Source organism: Schistocerca americana, chromosome 6 (genome assembly GCF_021461395.2).
Source record: "Schistocerca americana isolate TAMUIC-IGC-003095 chromosome 6, iqSchAmer2.1, whole genome shotgun sequence".
NCBI lineage: Eukaryota > Metazoa > Arthropoda > Insecta > Orthoptera > Acrididae > Schistocerca > Schistocerca americana.
Genome location: NC_060124.1, coordinates 363,975,825 through 363,998,021, shown reverse-complemented (window position 1 = coordinate 363,998,021; position 22,197 = coordinate 363,975,825). Strand labels below are relative to the sequence as shown.

At 41.4% G+C, this 22,197-nt stretch overlaps 1 protein-coding gene across 4 annotated transcripts in view; it reads left to right on the top strand.

The window, feature by feature from the left end:
- LOC124620370 (reticulon-4-interacting protein 1 homolog, mitochondrial-like) overlaps window positions 1–22,197 on the top strand; it is a 173,190-nt gene that overhangs the window by 96,912 nt on the left and 54,081 nt on the right. For 2 of the 4 annotated variants that reach the window (XR_006980172.1, XR_006980173.1), the window contains exon 9: window positions 6,577–6,699. The exons of the other annotated variants lie outside the window; for them this stretch is intronic. The gene's annotated coding sequence lies outside the window, so the exon portion shown is untranslated. The remainder of the gene's footprint in view (window positions 1–6,576; window positions 6,700–22,197) is intronic. 4 annotated transcript variants of the gene reach the window in all.

Below are 22,197 nucleotides of genomic sequence, written 5' to 3'. Positions count from 1 at the left end.
AAACCAGGCCAGACAAAACATGTTGACACCAGGTGAGTCGATGCTCTGATTCCAGAGTGATGTAGGCTGTGGAAGCTATTGAAAGCACATCTGCAGAACAATGTGACAGAAACAGGGGAGACCTTCCACTGGAAATGTCAGACTGTAGTTTGACATCAAAACCAGAAACATGACAAGTTGTAATTGAAGGCTGGACAATACATCGTGCAGTAGCTTCTGAAGTTGATCATCAGAATCCTTTCCTTTATGAACCAAGTAAAACCAACAAAATTTGTCACACTGTAAACCCAGGACAGACAGTCAGTAACCACATTGTTTATGCCATAAATGTGGCAGATATCAGTGCTGAATTGAGTAATAAATTGCAGGTGGTTGTACTGCTGTGGTGAACATATGTTATTTTTCTGTCTGAAGGTATAGATAAGTAGCTTGTGATTGTTAAAGACCGCAAATTGTCTGGCCTCCACCTGTGGTTAAAAGTATATGATTGCTTCATACACAGACAAAATCTCACTATAATACACACACTATTTCCATTGAGAAGTGGAGATCTTTTGCCAGAAAAAGGCAAGTGTTTGCCAAGTACCATCGAATTGTAGCTGCAGCACAGCACCAGTAGCTGTCTGACTGGCATCAACTACTAATGCGAGTGGTGCATCCAGTGCAGGGTATGCTTGGAGTACAGCATTTTCTAGGCTTTGCTTTGCTCATTAAAAGCAGAGCTCATCTCATCTGGATAGGTGAATTCCCCTTAGGCTTGGATCTAGTGAGAGCTGCAGTAAAGAGGTTCTCACAACTCGGGTGAGTGGGGCAGATGTCGCCTGTAAAAAGTCAGCATCCCCAAGAAAGAGGAGGAGCAGAAATTCTCCAAGCATGTCCGACGTTACCTGAATGACGCTATTCTAGGACATTGGATTGGAAGAGGAAGAGCAGAAGATGAACTTCATCACAGTGACCTCCCAAATCTCCAGACCTCACTCCTTGTGACTTATCTGTGGGGTTGTGTAAAAGACTGCATTTTTATCTCCCCATATGCCTGATGCTTTTGATAGTCTGTGACATTGCGTTGCTGAAGCTGTGAATTCGATAACAAGAGACTAGTTGCTTTGTGTGTGGCAGGAAATGAGCCACTATTTTGATATTTGTGATGGTGCTCAAACTGAATGCTAAAAATTTGAACTTTTCTCTTTCCAAACAATGGAATTGTATTTCTATCTTTTGTAGTTTGGAAGCAATAAATGTCTGAAATCTGTTCCTTATTTTTGAATAGCTCATTATAGAGATGCTGTGAGACTGTTTATCAGTCATATGCACCTATGTACAACTACTGCTGCTGTTTAGATAGGTGCAAGGTGAGGTGCACTTATGTGCCTGATTCCCAAATTTCTGGTGTCGTAGGTGACTGATCTCTGCCTTAGAACCAACAAGTTCATTCTGGAACAACTGCAGAATTTTGTACAGTAATAACCTCGATCCTTGCTGAAACTGCTTGGAGCCACCAGTTACTCATTTGGCTAGCCAGAATGTCCACCTTGTCGGACAGGCAATCATATTCTGCCCACATCACTGTCGATAAAGAGGCTCTGTTGCATGGCGTTGCTAAAGTACTGATTGATGGTGGCATGATTGCATCTTGAATCCTTTCAGCCAGATCTGTGGCAACATCTAAGGCCATTTCCGTCTGAGATGCCATTATGGCTTTAACATGAGCCAGAAGATGGCTACGTCAGAGAGTGTATAGTAACATGTCAAGTACCATTTCCACGTCAATTTTACTACATAAGAGCGTCAGGTACTGCGACGTCTTCCTGTCTGTGATGTCTTCTTGCATTAACACTTGACTCTGTCTTAAGCTTCTACTATGAATCTAGTGCAGAATGTGCTGTGATGACATCTTAAACTTTGGCCACATAGTGGTGGTTGAGCTGACTGACCACTAGAGCAAACTTCATGCAATCTGTGATTCTTTCTGTGAAAACTAGAGAGCTGGATTGTGAGTCCAGAATGGCAGTAATCACATGGCAAATCATGACACTGTCAGACCTACAGTGACCATGGAGTCTTCCAGTTTAGTAGTTTGAAAACTCTGTGGTCAGTCACAACTGTATTTCTTCTTGTAGTATCTGTAAGCTTTATCATATTGGGATCACCAGTTGCCGGAACAACTTATGCGAGTGTTCAAGTAATCAGCCGTTATAGCACACAGCTTTATTGGCATTCTAACCCTAAATAATATGAGATTTGTTTTGATAAGAAGCAAGACAATGAGTGTTGTAAATTGTATTAAAAGTCACTGTTCTGTCGAAACAGACTTCACAAATGGTGAAATGAACAGCATGGAAGCAATTCTCTTCAGCATGCCACAATAGATTTGTGGACACGACACAGTTGGTACGGACAATTTCTCGCAGCATAGAAAACAATCTTCTTTAGAATTTTTGCTTTAAAAATTAATGAATGCAATGTGACATCTGTCTTCAGGAAGACAAAGAAGTTCTCACTCTTTCATCACATGATGCATCATTAAACAAAACAACTGCTGATGCTGAATCAAGAGTGCCTCTGGTGGGGCCTGCGGGCTAATTTACAGCTTTGATATACAGAAGGTGACTGTCTTATTTGTTGTAATTCCATACCTCCTCTTATTCAATCTATCAAATTCTCCACATTCTTCTGTAGCATAACATTTATAAATACTCTTACATTTATATTGGATGTTAACAAATTTCTCTTCTTCAGAAATGCTTTTCTTGCTATTGCCAGTCTGCATTTTATCTCTCTCTACTTCCACTATCATCAGTTATTTTGCTGCCAAAATAGCGAAGCTCGTCGACTATTTTTGGTCTCATTTCCTAACATAAATATTTCATCATCACCTGATTTAATTGGACTACATTCTGTTACCCTCATTTTACTTTTATTGGTATTCATCTTATAACCTCTTTTAGGACACTATCCACTCTGTTCAACAGCTCTTCCAACTCCTTTGCTATCTCTGACAAAATTACAATGTCACCCGCAAACCTGAAATTTTTTATTTTTTCTCCCTGAATGTTAATTTTTCTTTCCATATTGAATAACATCAGGAAGAGGTTACAACCTTGTATCACTCCCTCCTCATCTGCTGCTTCAGTTTCATGTCCTTTGACTTACATAACTGCAGTCAAGTTTCTTTAAAAGTTGTAGATAACTTTTTGCTCTTTTATTTACCTCTGATGCCTTCAGAATTTCAAAGCGCATATTTTAGAGAGCCTTGTCGAAAGCACCTAAATCTCCAAATGCTACAAACATAAGTTTGCCTTTAGAATAGCTTTGTGTGCTTCTACATTTGTCAGGAACTGAAGCTGATCTTTGCCAAGGACAACATTTCCCAATTTTTCCATTCTTTGTATATAATTTATGTCAGTATTTTGCAACCATGACTCATTAAACTATGGACTGGTAATATTCACAGCTTTCGGCACCTGCCTTCTTTAAGTCTTGAATGTGTTTCACTGTCTTGCATACCAAGTGGAATAGTTTTGTCATGGCTGGCTGTCTCAAGGATCCCAGCAATTCTGGGGGCCTGCCATCAACTCTTGCAGACTTTTTTCAACTCAGGGCTTTCAGAGCTGTGTTAAATTCTTGTTGCAGTACTTATCTCTTGTCTTATTTTCCTTTACTGCCTCTTTCCTTCATTTCCCTTGTATAGCTCTTCTATAAATTACTTCCATCTTTCAGCTTTCTTTCTTAGTACTGGTTTGCCATGTGAGCTCGTGATATTCATAGTTACTTCTCATTTCTTCGAAGGTCTCTTTAACTTTCATATAAGCAGTATCTATCTTCCCCTAGTCATTCATGTTTCCACAACCTCCCATTTCTCCTCTAGCCAGTCCTGCTTTGCCAGTTTGCACATCCCGTCAGTCTCATTCTGAACAATGGAAAGTCCAGGATGGAATAACAACAGTATTATGAAAATGAGAGATTGCTACTCATCACATAGAGAAGACACTGAGTTGCAGACAGGCACAGTTAAAAGACTACTAACAATTTAAGCTTTTGGCCTAAAGGCATCCTTTGGATATAGAAAGTACACACACATTCACAAAGTACAACTTACACACACACATGACCACAGTCTCCAACCTCTATGGCGTTACTGCAGACTGGAACTGCATCTGACTTAAGCAGATGGGGAGGAGGTATGAAGGTGTGGGGGGGGGGGGGGGGGGGGTGGTAACACATACAGCAAATTATTGAGGTTATGTTGCAAGTGTTAATCTGAGATGAAGAGGTTAGTACAGGAGAGGAAATCATGGTGGGCCGCATCAAACCAGTCGGAAGACTAATGATATTTAAAGAAGGAAGCACATGGTCAGGATGCTGTGCTGGGGAGGGGTGGTGTGGTGTGTGGGTGTGTGGGGAGCAGAAGAGGAAGAGGGGAGAGAAAAGAAGGGGAAAAGACTATTGGGTGCATTAGCAGAAGAGAAGGGGCTGTATTGCTGGAGTGGGAGCAGGGAAGAGGATAGACAGGTGAATGATGGGACTAACGAAGGTTGAGTCCAGAGGGATTGCAGGAACAAAGGATATGTTGTAGGGAGAGTTCTCAGTGCATGGTTCAGAAAAGCTAGTGTTGGGAAGAATGGATCCAGATGTTGCAGGCTGTGAAGCAGTCACTGAAGTGAAGCATGTCCTGTTGGACAGCTTGCTCAACAACTGGGTGGTCTAGCTGTCTCTTGGCCACAGCTTGGCGGTTTCCATTCATGCAGATAGAGAGCTTGTAATTGTCATGCCATTATAGAAAGCAGCACAGTGGTTGCAGCTGCCTTTGTAGATGACTTGGTTCTTTCACAGGTAGCCCTGTCTTTGTTGGATACGACAAGGCTTCCGCAAATGTGCTCTGCGAGCAGATGGTGAGTGCAGACCTGCAAGCAGTGAGTACTGCTCTCCGTCCATTGTCATGAGGAACAGGGTGCAGGATGTATGGAGACTTATTTAAATGAGGAAATTGATCCTGGGGAAAATTATTGTATAAATCTATAATGACTTAATATTCCCTGTTGCACCACAGATTAGTTACTTGAAGCTTGGGGTATGGGAAACTTTTTAATTTTCCCATTTAGTTGCACTACGAATCCTGATTTATATCCTATAGTTGCAGCATTGTGGGGAGTGAGGGCAATGCATACGCACATGATGTTGTGACAATATGGAAGAGGCGCCAACTCTGAAACAGGGGAGAGTCAATTTTGACAACAGCACCATCCAATAGTAGCAATGGCAACATAACAATGTCTTTGCATTGCAATCTGCAGTGTGAAGAATTTTACCTTCTCACCCACAAAAATGGGTTTACTCATGAGCAAGAACCTAAACAGATCCGAGTGCCCATGCTCAAAGTCAGCAAGTTGTTAAGCCCTGTAACAGGAGATGCCTGCGACAGGACTGGTGGTAGGAGGATGTAGGGAACAGATATTCGATCTAGGTCTATCGCAGGGATGTGAGCCATAAGGCAAGGAGTTGGGGGCAGGGGTGGTGGGGGGAGGGGGGGGGGGGGAGAGAGAGTAGGGATGGATAATGATGTTACATAGGTTTAGTTGGTGGCAGAATACCACTGCGGGAGGCGGAGGTCAGTTGGACATTGCTCAAATCAGGGCACTGTGAAAGTTAGATGGTGTGTGGGTGATAGGGGACTGGAGAGACAGGGCTTGGGAGATCTGATTCTGAATGAGGTCGGGAGGATAATTTAGGTCTCTAAAGGCCAGAATGCAACTCTTGCCATGTTCGGAAACAGGCTCCTTGTCACTACAGATTTGACACAACCGGTGGCTAGGCTATGTGGAAGGGACTTTTTGGTGTGAGATGGATGGCCGTTGGCGAAATGGAGGTATTGTTGGACAGGTATGATGTGGACAGAGGTTCTAAAGTAGCCATCCTTAAGGTGGAGGCCAACATCGAGGAAGGTAGCTTGTTGGGTAGAGGAGGACGAGGTGAAGCAAATGGGGGGAGAAGGTGTTGAGGATCTTGAGGAATGTGGGTAGGTGGATCTCACTCTCAGTACAGATCACAAAGATGTCATCAATGATTCTGAGTGGTTGGGAAGTATTCATTTGGATGGTCCATGAATAGGTTGGCATAAGATGGTGCCATATGGGTGCTTATTGCTGTATCATGGATCTTTTTTAGGTGATGCCTTCAAAGGCATACGTTTGAGAGAAAGTTTCCATCCCTGGAGTTCAGGGAAATGAGTTCCATTTTGGAGGCTTCAATGGCCCATGTGGTATAGCAGTCAGGTAGGTTCCTTGACCAATGATACAAAGATTCTGTTTACTTTTTGACAAGTTATATTTACAGTCTGCATTGTTACTTTTATTGCATTGTTAAAAGGGATCCATTTAATCTTAAAATTTGTTGGGAGAGTTGCTAAGAAAGTCTCTATAGAATCTATATTATGTCTTGTATTGTCGTAACATGATTTTATTAATGGCTGCAAATGTCATGAAAGAGTAAATGTACTACCAAGGGAGAGTTTTTGAAGAGGAGCTGTTTGTCAGCTGTATGGTTACTGTTTCACAATTTCTTATTGACCAATTGTAGATACATCCTTCAGGGGCTTTAACTTCATTTACTGAAAAGTCTATCCAGTAGGACAACAAAGACTGGAAGTATGCAAAATAAATTACCATATTTTATGCAGTTTAAGAAATTTGACAGATACTGGTAAGTACAGTGCAGTGATCAGTTTATTATTGTGTTGTTTCCGTTTCAGTTTGTTATTCACAGTGATGTCAATAAATTTTAGGTATGGGATCATTTAGTATGTGACCACTAATGTTTAACTCCCTTTCCCACATGTTAATCATTATGTGCATCTCAATTGTGAGTGTTGATATTTTTAACAACCGTTTATGTATTTGGTGAATTATTCATGAATGCCAAGAGTTGGAACAGATCAAGGTTGCCATAAGTGACATTCTTGTATTCTGAGTCTAGTTTTATTCCTATGGTTATAGTGGGGTAGGGTGTCATTAATGCACAGATACTGCAATTTCTAGTACAATTTATGGTATGTACATCTAAAGGCTTTGATATGAACACACAATATCATTATGCAGTAATTTTACTTGTTCATGTCTGCTTAACTTTCAGATACTGCTTTTTCTGGAGATAGCTTTGTATAGAAGCCATACATTGAGGAAGTAATAGCAGTTTCTCTCATACTCATTGATTACCATTATGTTTTAGTCACTTTTCTGAAATTGCTGAAAAAACTTGGAATTGGTTCTGTGATCATTGTTTTTTTACGTCTGTTTATATACAGGGTGGTCACAAACAGTATGAAAAGTTTGTAAGGTTGTTACAGGATAGGTTGTGCTGAGAAATAAATGTTAAGAAAAAGATTTGATATGCTGCACTGTTTCTGAGTTAATTAGCATTGAAGTTAGCCAACCAGGCCATTGTGCATGCAAATTCAAGTTGCCCACCAGAGACGGTGTTGCCAAACTTGTTGTTCATTTGACTTCCTAAAACCAAACAAGAGAGCAATTCAGTACTGGACATGGGATGGTAGTAAGGATCGAACCCAAGCCAGAGGCTGTGCAGTCTGCCGTGCTACCACTTATGCTGTGAGGACGACTGACACTAACTGAATCTGGCAGACTACATGAATTTCTTTGTGAAATGGCCTGATTGGCCAGCTTCAAAGCTAATTAATTTGGAATATTGAATTTTTTCTTAATAATTATTTCTCAGGACTATCTGCTCTGCAACACCCTTACAAGCTTTTCACATTGTTTCTGACCACTCCGTATATCAGCTTTACTATTACATATTCCATCGATTCAGCAGAAAATTTTAATAGTACATTAGAAACAGTTGTCTAGTGAAACATATTACAGCTTTTCAGTGTTCTGGTTACTTTTTTCTTTATTTATGTAGTGTCTGTATGCTCGAAGCTGCAATCTGTTGACGATGCATGTGGTGTCTGCCTGTGTAGATACAGCACTTCTGTATTTTCTTTTTGTAGGACAGTTCTGGTAGAATGTAAATACTTTTGTATTAAAGGAGACCACTCACTGAAAAGCAGAGATGTTGACTCGTCAGTAGGCACATACTAAAAGAAAGAAAACTTGCGCTAGCTTTCGGAGTAATCCTTTTTCGAGCTAGAGTCAAATACACACAGAAAATACATTCACATTCACACACATACACATGTGCTCATGCGCACTCCTATGCCCCTTCATGGCACTGGCTGGACGTACAGTATGCATTTTGGCAGTTGGAGTAGGTTGGGGTGGGTAAAGGGAAAGAGAGGTAGGAGGCAGGGAGAGGAGTTGCAGGTGGGTGGCTAGCGACTCGGCAGAAGGCAGCCGGCTTGCTGGCTAGGGATGAGGGAGGGTTGGCAGGAACATGGGCCAGGCATGTAATTCACAGTTATCAGAGCCAGTGGGGAGCCGCTCAAGCTGAAGGTTATACCAGGACATGAATCTGGGAGGGGGTTACAGCATGGAAGAAGGGGAAACTGTTGGATGAAAGGTGTGGGGACAGTCAGGCACTGGAGACTGAGGACAGGATGATTATGGGAGTGAAGGATGTAATGCAAGGATAACTCACATCTTTGAAGTTCAGAGAAGCTGCTGGTGGATGGAAGGCTCCTCGTGGCCTGGGTTGTGAAGCAGCCATTGAAATTGAGCATGTTATGCTTAGCTGCATGTTGTGCCACCAGGTAGACTGGTCCACCCCTACGCCACTCCCACTCCCAACCCCATGCCACAGGCATGCCAACTGTGGAAGACCAAGGTGCAAGACCTGTTGAATTCATACATCCAGAACTTCGTACTCCAACCCCATCACAGGCTTATCCTATGCCATCAGAGAGGCCACCTGTGAAAGCAGCCATATCATATACCAACTCTACTGCAAACACTGCACAGCTTTTTATGTCAGAATGGCTACTAACCAGCTGCCCAACAGGATGAATGGGGCACCACCAAACTGTTGTCAGGAACAGAGTTGACCACCTAGTGGCAAAACATTCAGCTGAGCATAACATGCTCAATTTCAAAGGCTGCTTCACAACTCGAGATCTGGATCCTTCCCTCCTCCACCACCATCTTCTCTGAACCATGCAGATGGGAGTTATCCTTGCGACACGTCCTTCACTCCTGTAATCAACTTGGCCTCAATCTCTGGTAACCCACTGTCCCCACATGCTCCACCCAAAACAGATTCCACTTCCTCCGTCCTGAAAGCTCTTCTCCATTCATGTCTCCATGTCACCTTCAGCATGCACCGCTCCCCACTGGCTCTGAAACCCAGGTATCACATGCTTAGCCTGAGTACCTGGCACCCCTCCCTTCCTCATTTATAGCTGGAAAACCAGCTGCCTTCCACCAAGCCACTAGCCAACCCCCCCGCCTTCCACCTTCCCCCCCCCCCCCCACCACCTCCCCCCCCCTTCCCCAAAAAAAAAAAAATCATCTGCCTGTCTTCTGTTGTTCTCTTCCTCTACCCACATTACCTGACACAACCACCATCACAACCTAGTCCACCTGCTGAAATGTAATATTGTGCATCCAGCTGGAGCTACGTAAGGGCATAGGATTGAATGCCTGCATGCGTAAATGTGAATGTGTTTTCTCTGTGTTTGTATTCTAGCTCAGAGAAGGTTTACTCTGAAAGCTAGTAAGTTTTCTTTCTTTTCGTGAGTGCCTATCGATGACTTGATGCTTCTGTTTTTCACAATGTCGAATCAAGACATCTTTCAGCCATCTAAATTTCCAATAGTTATTTTGAGCAACCAGTTTCGGCAATATATTACATCATTTACAGGCTCCATGACTGATGTGTAGGAAGATTCCTACCTCTAGTCCATACAGAATAGGAGCCAGCATTCAGTGACTGGTATCCATAGATCTATGGATACCAGTCATTGATTGTTGGCCCCTAGTCTTCTGCTTTTCGGTGAGTTGTCTCATTTAGGCCTAAGTATTAATACATCTGCATTTGATTTTTTATTATAAATTCCTATGCTTTCTGTCACTCTGTGTACACTGAATGTGATAGCTATTGATTTGACTCTATCATCATTGTGTCACAGTTGTTGACACCTTTTTAATTATTTTGTGCACAGTGCATGCTTTTTGATCAATGGATATTGCATGGAGCATTTGACGATGCCTTTAGTAATGTTATTCTAGATCAGACACTATCCTGAATCAAACATGGCTTGCTCTCTTTGTGGTACAAGATACTTTAATTCTAGGTGTTATCCATCTTGTTTTGGTACTTCAGCTGAATGTTAATTCAATCTCTAAAAAATCTGAGTTTCTATTTATGGCCTCTTTGTAAAATATTTCCCTTTTATTACCTAAACCTGAGTGATGAAACTGTTTTTTTGATCATCACAGTCAAATAAAGGATTTATTATTACATTTGAATGTAACTTCTGAAACAAGCAGTGGAAACTCCGGATAGCAATATCTACAGTCCAGGAAAAGACAGACTGCTACTTACCAGAAAGAAAACAGGCACAATTAAAGGACACTTATATATAGCTTTTGGCCACAGCCTATGCCGGAGTTGATGGCCGTGTGGGTATGAGGCGTGTTTGCTAGTGTGTGTGTGTGTGTGTGTGTGTGTGTGTGTGTGTGTGTGCGCGTGTGTTTTACTGATGAAGGCTGTGGCCAAAAGCTATATGTAAGTGTCTTTTAATTATGCCTGTCTGTAACTTGACAGGTCTTCTTTACAGTCAGTGGTAATATGTCTTTTCCAGCATTGTTAACTTATGAAACAGTTGATTCTAAATACAAGTTGTCAGTGACTCAAAGTGTACACACATGAGTAGGTTGTGGATTTTGTTGTGCGAAATTAGATGTCCTCAGTGTGTAGTCTCTCACATAAATTCAACATTTAAATATTTGTAAACAATGAATCCTCCTTTAATTCCATATGACCATAAGATTTAACATTTAATCCGTGAGTACTCTATACTTGTCTGTTTCCAGATCCTCTATTAGACCATAAAATTAAAGAGGCTTCTAAACCTGTACTTAATGCTCAGTATTCATTTTTGGATATTAATAGAACAATATGTGCTGTAGAAAAAAACACACACACACACACACACACACACACACAAAGAAGAGTAAAACGTTCCAGATTAATCAGCAGAATGAACTTTTAGCGAGACCCTGCAAAAGCTTGAAATTCAACCATATTTTTAATTTATATATCTCTGCAACCCACTCCAGTTCTTCCTGTTTGGTGACTAGTACCTAGAGGTTCCTGCTGTGTCTCAAATATTATTAACATAAAAGTTTTACTTTAATTTTAAATCAGAGTGACTTAATAGCAGATTGCATTGCAAGAAGAGAAAAAGAAAAAAATTATCCATGATTACTGAAATGCTTAAGAAGTACTCTATGAGTGCTAAATGAGGAAGACATTATGGAAAATTAACGCAGACGATAACATACATGAAACAGGTAGACATTCATCCTTCTGCAGGCTTTTCTTTTCACTAAAAATGATACATTAAGGAGGATTGTTAAAAGGAGAAAGTGAAAGGAATTTAAAATGATTACCTATTCACTAAAAACTTGGGTGGGCAGTTTTTCAGATATTCACATATCCTACTATGGTTATTGTTTAATAATGCAAGGGCAGTATGAAAAGATTTTTTAGACTGGAAAATGTCATTGATTACTCACAGACCTTTGATATGTAGTTTTCTTCTTTTCTCAACCCTCTTACAATGTAGAAACTTCATAATGACCAAGGACTCTCTCACACTGCCACTACCATAATTGGCCTCCCATGTCTGCCACAACACTCCCAGTGCTAATTGAGAGTCATCAGCAAAACAGAAATGCATCACATTTCTCTTTTAAATTTCCAAGTGTTTTCATGAAAAATCATCAGTTTGTTTATATTTGAGGCAGAAGCAGTAAATCAGTCTTAATGTAAGCAGTGATTTTCATTTTATCAAAATCATTGTTGCACTTCTTACATGACATTGATAACAACTTGACAAAAATTGAACCTTAAAAAGTTCTGTGTCATCTCATTGCCACTGTAGACTCTTGTTGCACCTTGGGGATCAAGGAGAGCATGTTGTTTGGTGGTTGGTATCCTCTTTCTACAACAAAACTGCACACATGTGTTAACAAGGTTTTTTGTTAACATAAACAGAGAGCTACTTATCTTTAAGCAAATTGTTGTGGTACAAACTCTTCCATAATAGTCCACATTAGCCCCACTGCCGGTGAAGTACAAGTTCTGCTATAAAAACTACACACTCTCATAGCCAGTGACATGAACCAACAGACGCCAACTGAATAGTGACTGAGCTAGTAACTGAGCTGACTGCGACTGCGACTGGCCTGACTGTCTGTGACTGGCTGGGCCCTCCATTCTGCGGCGGCAATCTAAATACTTGCGGTCGAGACGGTGTTGGCAGCACATTGCTTGCGAGTCTGTCTTTGGCCTCTCTGCTGTTAGGTGCACTTGCTCCAGCCCCTACTATCGACCTTCTCACAACCTCTTTGCTGACCAGTGTGCTGGTGACATCTTACACCAGCACATTCCTCTCCCCCCCACCCCAAAATGCCACAGCAGTATCCTGTAGGGAGGCTGCGAAGAACATTGGCGAGGGAGGCACGACACAGGACATAGAGATAAGCCGGGAGCTGTAGCTGTAGAGGATGGCATACTCCTGATCATACCCTGTCATCTGGCTTGCAAGGCAATAAGAACATCCTCTGGAAAACTGCTGCCACGGCACATGTCCAGACCTGAGGGCATGTCGTGGGGCGATGATGGCGGACCTGCAATCAAATACGTATAAGAGAGCCAATGCATTCCTGGATCATGCTTCTCTCCCAGTGCCCACAGTTGCCATAAACCCTGAAAAGAACAAGACCATGTGGCGCAAAACAATACTTGTGACCATTGGTGGTGCCGGACACTGTGTTGGGTGTAGCAAGTGTAGGAGTGTCCGATGGCGGTGGTCATGCACACGTTCCATTGGTGATGGTCCGTCTTATGGGTGGGAGCGATAGGAGGTGAGAAAGAGTTGCAGCAACTGTCCCCAAATGTGGGTGGTGAGTAGCTTGGCCATGTGTTGTTTGAAAGTGTGTACAAAACGTTCTGCTTTTTTGTTGGACCACGGCTGAAACAGAGCACTTGTGAGATGACGGATGCCATTCCGTTCACAAGACTGTTCGAAATCATGTGAAGTGAACTGTTGTCTGCTGTTCAACACAAGTACTTCTGGCAAACCTTTGATGCAAAAATTGAGGACAATGCTTGAATGGTGCTATGTGATGTGGTAGAGTTCATAGGCACTGCAAATGGGAACTTGCTAAAAGAGTCTACCACTATGATCCAATGAGTGTTCCAAAATGGTCCTGCAACGTCTATGTGCACTTGTTACCATGGCAATTGAGACTTAGGTTTAGCTGAGAATGTCTGTGGCAGAGCAGATTGGTACTCCATGCATGCGTAACATGGTGACACCATCTGTTCAATGTGGGTGTCCATGCCTTGCCAAATACAATGCTGTCATGCTAACTGTTTAGTGCAAAAAATTCCCCAACATACTTGGTAGAGCAATTGCAACACATCCTTTTGCAATACTTTGGAAATAAGCACACGTAACTTTCCACTGTCATTCTGAACTAGAATCACACCCTGTACAATTGTAAGGTTATGCCAATGAGCAAAGTATCGGCACACAACTGAGTTCTGGATACTGTTCAATGAATGAGGGCATGACATGCGAACATAATGAAACAAAATCTTGAAACCTGGGTCTTTTTCCATGCCCTATGCTATTTTTCTGTAGTACAAGGGAAAAGATTTCAGCAATTCAGAGTCCTGCACATCGATTTGGCAACAAGATGTGGCAGATGCACAAAAATCAGAGTCTGGGCCAATCAGAAGGTGAAATAGGGTGAGTGCATTGCCATGATTTGCCATAGGTCTGTACACAATTTCATACTGATACTGCGAAAGCAACAAAGCCCAGCATTGCAATTTTTGAGCAACGCATATAGGAACCGGCTTTGACAGATGAAACAAGGGCTGCAAAGGCTTGTGATCTGTCACTAAATAGAACTTGCAACCATACAAATACTGATGGAAATTTGTCACACTATACAAAACAGCGAGAGCCTTTTTTCAGGATGTGAATAACTGCTCTGAGTTTGAGTTAACCACTTTGAGGCAAAAGCAATAGGTCTGTCTCGTGTACCAATTCTGTTCGAAAGCACAGCACCGATTCCCTAGGAAGAAGAGTCAACTTGCAAAACTACTGGCTTGGCAGGGTCAAAATGCACTAAACTTCTGTCACTAAATAAAGCATTTTTGAGTTTCCGAACTGCATTTTGACAATCTTTAGTCCACACAAAAGGTACATTTTTATGATGCAAGCGATGCAATGAAGCCACGATCTGAGCGGCATTCGATATGAACCGAATGTAGTATGTCATCGTGCCTAGTACAGACTGCAGTTCACACACATTTCAAGGAACAGGCAGGTCACGGATTACTAGCAAATAAGATTGGAGGAGGTGCACACGCTGACTCTTTATAACATGACTTAAGTACTGTAGTTCAGTTTGAAAAAAGTCACGCTTTTTGAGACGATGCTTGAGTCCTGCTTCTGACAATACTTGAAAAAGGGTGTGCAAATTGGCAATGTGCTCCTCTGGTGTACAGCCTGAGATGACCATATCATCAAAGTAGTTTGAGCAAAATGGCATCTTTGCAGTCAGCTGTTCCAAGTAATGTTGAAAAATGGTGGGTACAGAAGCTCTGCCGAAGGACAAACACAAATACTTGAACAGTCCTAAGTGTATATATATATATATATATAAAACAAACACTTTCTGAGATTCTTCATCCAATGGAATTTGCAAATAGGCATCACACAAATCTATCTAAGGAAAGTAACGTCCTGCACCAAGCCTGTCCATGAGTTCCTCTGGGCGAGATAATGGATAAGTGTCAACTATTGTCCGTGGATTAACTACGGACTTGAAGTCAACATAAAAGTGGATGTGACCAGAAGGCTTAGGCAACAAAATGAGAGGACTTGCCCACTGACTACCTTGAATCAAAGCAATTACTCAATTATCTTGCAATTCTTTCAATTCACTGGCTACTTTGTCTCTTAAACCAATTGGAACAGTGTGGGCCTGAAAAAACTTAGGCTGTGCATTGTCTTTCAGTGTAACGTGTGCTACAAAATTATTGGCTTTTCCCTTCCCTCTGAAAATAGTTCAGGAAATTCTTTAAGCAAGCTAGACACTGTCATTTGGTGTGATGCTAAGCCCAAACAAATCATAGGCATCTAAACCGAAAATGTTCTCTCTGTGTCTTGATTTTAAGTATGTCCTCTCCATTGTAAACAGTGAGGTGCTTGCTAGATTTAAAAAGGCATGGTGAGCCTAACTGTTCGCACGTGGCACGATTAAGCAAAGTAACTGAGGCACCTGTGTCTAACTGAAAGTTCACACAACGCCCAGTAATGATACAAATAGTTTGTTAGAACATTGTTACACAGCACTAGGGCGAGAAAGAGGCACAACCTTAATATTACTTTTGTCAGAACCTGTTGTAGGTTTGGCAAACAAAAAGTTCACTGCATGTGCAGGAACCTGTTTTTTTCTGGGAGCAGGCAAAATTGGTGTTTTTGTGCTGTTGCAAACAAACTGCTTGGACATGGCCTGTTTTTCCACAAGTGTAACACGTTGTGGCACGTGATGGGCAATCCTGTCTTTTATGGCGAGCAAAACATCCAGGGCAAGACTTCACTAGATTCACATGTCTACTTGGCTGTCCACACAGCTGTGTACGCACTTGTTGTTGTGGCTGCTTGGGATGGTCGGAAGAGGGGCTACTCAAACCAACAAATCGGGGCCTGGTCAAACTTATTGGCTGCTATGACACCCAAATCATATTGCTCTAAGATGTGCAATACTTGAGGAAGTGATGGATCAGAATACTTTAAGATCAGTTCCCATATTCTGCTATCTGGGTCATTGAATGTTATTGCATCCCTAATCATTAAATCATTGTAAAAGTTGCCACAACTACACTTAGATATACACTTTCTAGACATGCCATTAATTCTGTGTACCACTGATGGTACATCTATTCTGGCTTTTTCTGCAAACGAAGAAACTGATATCTGGCTGCAACTACTTGGACTTGCTGGTCATAGTACTGAGTTAATGCAGCAATTACTTTGTTCTAACTGATTTTGTCAGGAGATGCCATTGGAAATAGTTTTTGTATTAACGTGAACAATAGGGACCCCCAATCGAAAGAAAGTATTGTAGCTATACAGTGCCTTGAACACAATGAACGTGACAGTGTGCTTGGAACTGCTTTAGGTATTCAAGCTATTTCTCTTCTGTGCCGTTAAATTTCCGGAACTTCAGTATGCTGGTTGGCAGCACTTGTTGGGCTGGTCATTTGCGGTTGTGCAGGCGACACAGCTTGTATAGGCAGTAGTTGTGGTACTGTCATCAGTAAGGCAGCAATTTGTTGATTCTGAAAATGAAAATCTTGTGTTAGATCTATCACATTGGTCATCTGCGGCGGAGGCACAGGGGTAGGGGGTGGAGGGAACAGGATAACCATGGTTTACACAAATACATTATAGCAAAAAAGCAAGCAAAGCCTCTGAAAAGAGAAATTTGATTGCTTCTGCAGCTCCCCTCCTGGAATACATGCAAGAACACAACAGCAAATTAGCAAAATGACTACCCCTGCAAGCTAAAACACAAGAGACGCAAGCAAAATATGTGGCCAAGTTAATTAACTTGCATTCTGCATAGAATTATCGTCGTCACCACTTTTGTGTAGTCTTGTTGACACTGTAGCATCATATGCCATGAGAAGCAAGGAGAGGATGTTGTTTGGTGGCCAGTATCCTCTTTCTACAACAAAACTGCACACATGTATTAACAGGGTTCTTTATTAACAAAACTTCTCTTTATGCAAGTTGTTGTTGTACAAGCTCTTCCATAATAGTCCACATTAGCCTCACTGCTGATGAAGTACAAGTCTCACTATAAACTTTACACTCTCATAGCCAGTGACATGACCTGACAGACACCAACTAGAATAGTGACTGAGCTAGTAACTGAGCTGACTGCGACTGACTCTGTCTGCAACTGGGCTGGCTGGCTGTGACTGACAACACTCCGGTCCACGGCGGCGATCTAAATACTAGCAGTCGAGAGGGTGTTGGCGGCTCATTGCTTGTGAATCTGTCTTTGGGCTCTCTTCTGATAGACTGATGTGCTGGTGACAGCTTATGCCAGCACATAAAGGGCAGCCAGGAATGAAAAAATACAAAACTCTACTCCATAAACCTTTGTTTCGTAGATCTGTCATAAGTGTTTTTGTAGACACTATTTTGATACCTTGTTAGTGTATGCCTTTGGCCAATTTGCCATTTCTCTATTTCTTCTGGAGGGGAGTCTTGATAAATTTGAAGAAAGACATTGTTCCTGTAGGCTGTATTTTAAAACTGTACTTTATTTAGGACTGCCAGTTTAAAACATTGCTCATTTTCAAGTGTATGTATAACATATGTGAATACATCATCCTCGAGAAATAAAAATTGTTTGCCATATGTGATTGTGTGCAGTATGGCTGTCAAAAAGCATTATCTCATTATGTGTTATCTCAAACCACAGTGGCTTTGCACGCTTGAAAATAAGCAATGCTCAAAACCAGTAGTGCGTAATAAAGTACAATTTTAAAATACAGCCAGGTAGAATGATATCTTTCTTCAAACTCAATTCCTGTTTAAGATATAAAATACACAGACAATTTTCATGACTGTATGCGAAGATTCCTTACATATTTCACAAATAAATTTGTTTCATTACTGATCTGTAAAATTGATGGTAGAGGAGATTCTACACAAACATGTATGTGTCTTTTTGTTTTATTTTTATAATTTCACTGCAGATAAGGCTTTATTTTGATAACATACACAGATAGGGCAGGACACATACATTTTCAGGAACCATAGACTATTTTGCAGAATAGTGTACTTAAGTACTGGAAGGTATAATTTTGAGGGACTTCTCAGTCAAACTTTTATAACATTTCATGCAGCATTGGCTTATTGAATTTTTACAGTTGCTTGATCGATTTTGCATTCATGGCTTCTTTATAACATTTGCTTTGTTGCTTTGAAAATGGCTCGGCCATCATTGTTTTTTCACTGAATGTGTGCGAATCTCTCTCATCTGAGTGCACACTTCCCCCTCTGCCATGTTACGCTGTCTGAGCAGGGCAAGGGAGAGGGGAGGGGAAACTGTGAAAGTGCTGCATGGGGCTTTGTTTCATATTTAATTTTTCTCAATGACATAGATCAGAAACAAAAGAAATTTTGCAGCACAAAGGAATTATCCGAATGGAAACTGGTAGATGTAATGTACAGACAAACAAATTGGATGATTTATTCAAGAGAAAGAGCTTCACAAATTGAGTTAGTCAATAATGTGTTGGTGCATCTCTGTCCCTTACTCAAGCAGTTATTCGGCGTGACATTTTTTGTTGGATGCCCTCGTGAATGGTATTGTGCCAAATTCTGTCCAGCTGGCACTTAGATCATCAAAATCACAAGCTGGCTAGAGGGTACTCACAGTAATGTTTCAAGTGTTCTCAGTTGGGGAGAAATCCAGCAACTATGCTGGCCAAGAAGGTTTGGCAAGCATGAAGACAAGCAGTAGAAACTCTCGCCGTGTGCAAAGCGGACATTATCTTGCTAAAATGTAAGCCCAGGATAGCTTGCCATGAATTGCAACAAAACAGGGCATTGAATATTGTCAGTATACCATTATGCTGTAAGACTGTTGCAGATGATGACCAAAGGGGTTTTGTTATGGAAAGAAATGGCACCCCAGGCCATCACTCCTGGATGTCAGGCCATATTGCAGTGGACAGCCAGACAGGTGTGCCACCACTGTCTGGGGCATGTCCAGACATGTCTTTGCTGGTCATTGGGGTTCAGTTCGAAGCAGAACTCATCACTGAAGCATTCCAGGCTGAAGACATGTCTGGAGACTCCCCGGGTAGCACAGGGATACCAGCTGACTGTCACCTACCATTTGGCGTGACAACCATGAGTGGTGGTCTGGGGCCCCATTTCTTTTCATAGCATGACCCCTTTAGCCCTCTGCCGCGGCACCCTTACAGCACAGCGGTACACCAATGATGTTCTATGCCCAGTTTTGTAGCCCTGATGGCAAACCATCCTGGGCTTACATTTCAGCAAGATAATGCCCACCTTCACAAGGCGAGAATTTCTACTTGTTGTCTTCTTATTTACCAAACCCTTCCTGGGCCAGCAAGCTCACTGGATCTGTCGCCAACTGAGCATTGTGGGCAGGGCCCTCCAACCATCTCAGGATTTTGATGATCTAACATGTCAGTTGGACAGAATTTGGGATGATATCCCTCAGGAGGACTTCCAGCAACTCTTTATCAGTCAACACCAAGCTGAATAACTACTTTCATAAGGGCCAGAGGCAGACCAACACATTATTCACTTGCTCAATTTGTGAAGTTCTTTCTCTTGCATAAATCATACAATTTTTGTGAAACTATAATCATTTGTTCACAAGTACATCACATCTATTGATTTCCATCCATCATGGTCCATTGGTTTTCTTGTCTTAGAGTGTATTTGTGGCATAAACTGTCAGCATATGGGCAGATGCAGACAGTTTCACAGATTTGTTATTGCCCGGGTTTCCTCATAATCCTGACTTATTTAGTTTTATACTTCAAAAAAGCCTTTCAAATATGTATATTGGTCAAAACATTGATATTACATTTATAACCTCATTATGGACACATGAAAACTCTTCCTGAAGTAAACGACATAGAACACCTGGACAGTTTTAGTGAAAAATAATTTGTCTTTTACTCAGGAATAACACTGCAGAACGACCAGTTCCATCTACAGACGCGCAGGTATATTTTCAGCTAAAATGGCAAATGATCTCAAAAACATCTCAAAACAGATGTATGGCTGTATCCTCTGACATTTACAAAAGTTATTCCTGTAATTCTTTCATTGCCACAATCAATTGTTGAAAATTTGTGTTTTCTTTAAAGCCAGTGAGCTTAGGGAAATTGATAGTGTTCTTTGTCAGGGGTTTTCCTTCCACAGTGCAGTTTTCTTTTTACATGCATCCATTTTCGCCAAAAAGTCAGAAATAAGTTGCTTCTCACCTTGCACTGTCTTACTGGAGACAGTCAGCAGTCAACTCTAGAATGAGATTTTCACTCTGCAGCGGAGTGTGCGCTGATATGAAACTTCCTGGCAGATTAAAACTGTGTGCCCGACCGAGACTCGAACTCGGGACCTTTGCCTTTCGCGGGCAAGTGCTCTACCAACTGAGCTACCGAAGCACGACTCACGCCCAGTACTCACAGCTTTACTTCTGCCAGTACCTCGTCTCCTACCTTCCAAACTTTACAGAAGCTCTCCTGCACTTGCCCGCGAAAGGCAAAGGTCCCGAGTTCGAGTCTCGGTCGGGCACACAGTTTTAATCTGCCAGGAAGTTTCAGCAGTCAACTCTATTTAAAATGCAAGGTCTGCAATCCATTCCTGCTCTTTTAATTTTCATTCTTGCTTTCCTTTATCCTTCAAAAATTCAGCAATAGCAGGTCTTAAAATCAAAAACACATTCCAGGCATGTCCTTTGACTTAACCAACGAACTGTGTAGTAATATACTGGGTTATGCAGTTAAAAGTAGCCCACCTCCCTTTTGAATCCAAATGCAGTATTTCGACTTTGAAATAGAGTAAACATCTACAACAATGGACAGTTTTATGCAATAATCTACTGTTAGTATTCTTCTGTGAACATTTCAGTTTAGTTCACACTTCTCTCTGCTGTCTGCTAAATGACTTTCTCACTAAAAGAAAGAGTTGAAATTGTGGAAGCATATGTGAAAACAGATTCAGTTAAGGAAACACTTAAAATTTTTGGGCTCATGTATCTAGACAGAGGACTACCAGTGAAGAGAATTGGTGCACCTACAGATCTGTGCAAAATGTAAAATGACAAAGAATTCCTTCTGTTTGCACACCAGCAGTTTTTGCGGACATATAATGAAGAACTGTTCAGAGCTCAAAGATGTCTACACATAAATTGGCCCTACAGACACATGTAAGTTGGAAGAGTTGCCCACAGATTTTGAAAAGTTTTGATGTGAAGCTATATTGTGTGACAGTTGTGCAACAGTTACGGGAGGATGACAGTCAGAAACTTGTAGATTATTGCACGTGGCTTTTGAATAGCATCAATGAGACCTCTTCCATTGCATCATGAATGATAAAGCATGATTTCATCTTTTCACAGAACACAAAGTACTGGGCAGTGGAAGACCCTAAGACTGTATGTCAGCAACTGCTCCATGATGAAAAAGTCAGTGTATGGTGTGGCGTAAGAGGAATCTGCATCATTGGACCAATATTTTTGACACTACCCTCAACATGGTTGCAAATATAGAAATTTTTGGTACATTTTGTGGCCAACTCACTGACTATGAAAGACAATACAGCTTCTTCCAGCAAGATGGGGCAACTTGCCACATGTCTAAGGTATCCATGGAATGACTCCATGATGGTTTCACTGAGGAACGAACTGTCAGGAAACATTTATTACCACCATGTTCGCCATGTCTAACACTATTGATTTTTTCCTGTGGGGGCACTTGAAGAGCAAGGTATATGAAACAAATCCACACACAGTACATGAACTGAAAGACGTCATCAACTGTGAAGTTGCTGCTATCGATATCTGAACTTTACACCGAGTGTATCTGAATATGTTTAGACATGTACAGCTGTGTATTGATGTTGCAGGGGTCACTTTGCTCTTTGCTTCTGTAATTTCACTGCACTTCCTTCACACTTACACAGGCTCCTTTTATCTGTGCTACCCTGTATAACATGTTCATACTTTTCGTTAAGTTCCATCAAAAACTATTGCAACTGATGATGTAATAATGCATGGGACTACAGAAAATTAACTATTCACTAATTCCGTCACATGGTTTATGCCTGCACATTTAACACGAAATACTTCTTGATGTACAGAACAACAATTCACATACAAATCACCTGCTGCTCATTACAATTTTTAGCTCTTTTAACTTCAACTAAATCTTCGA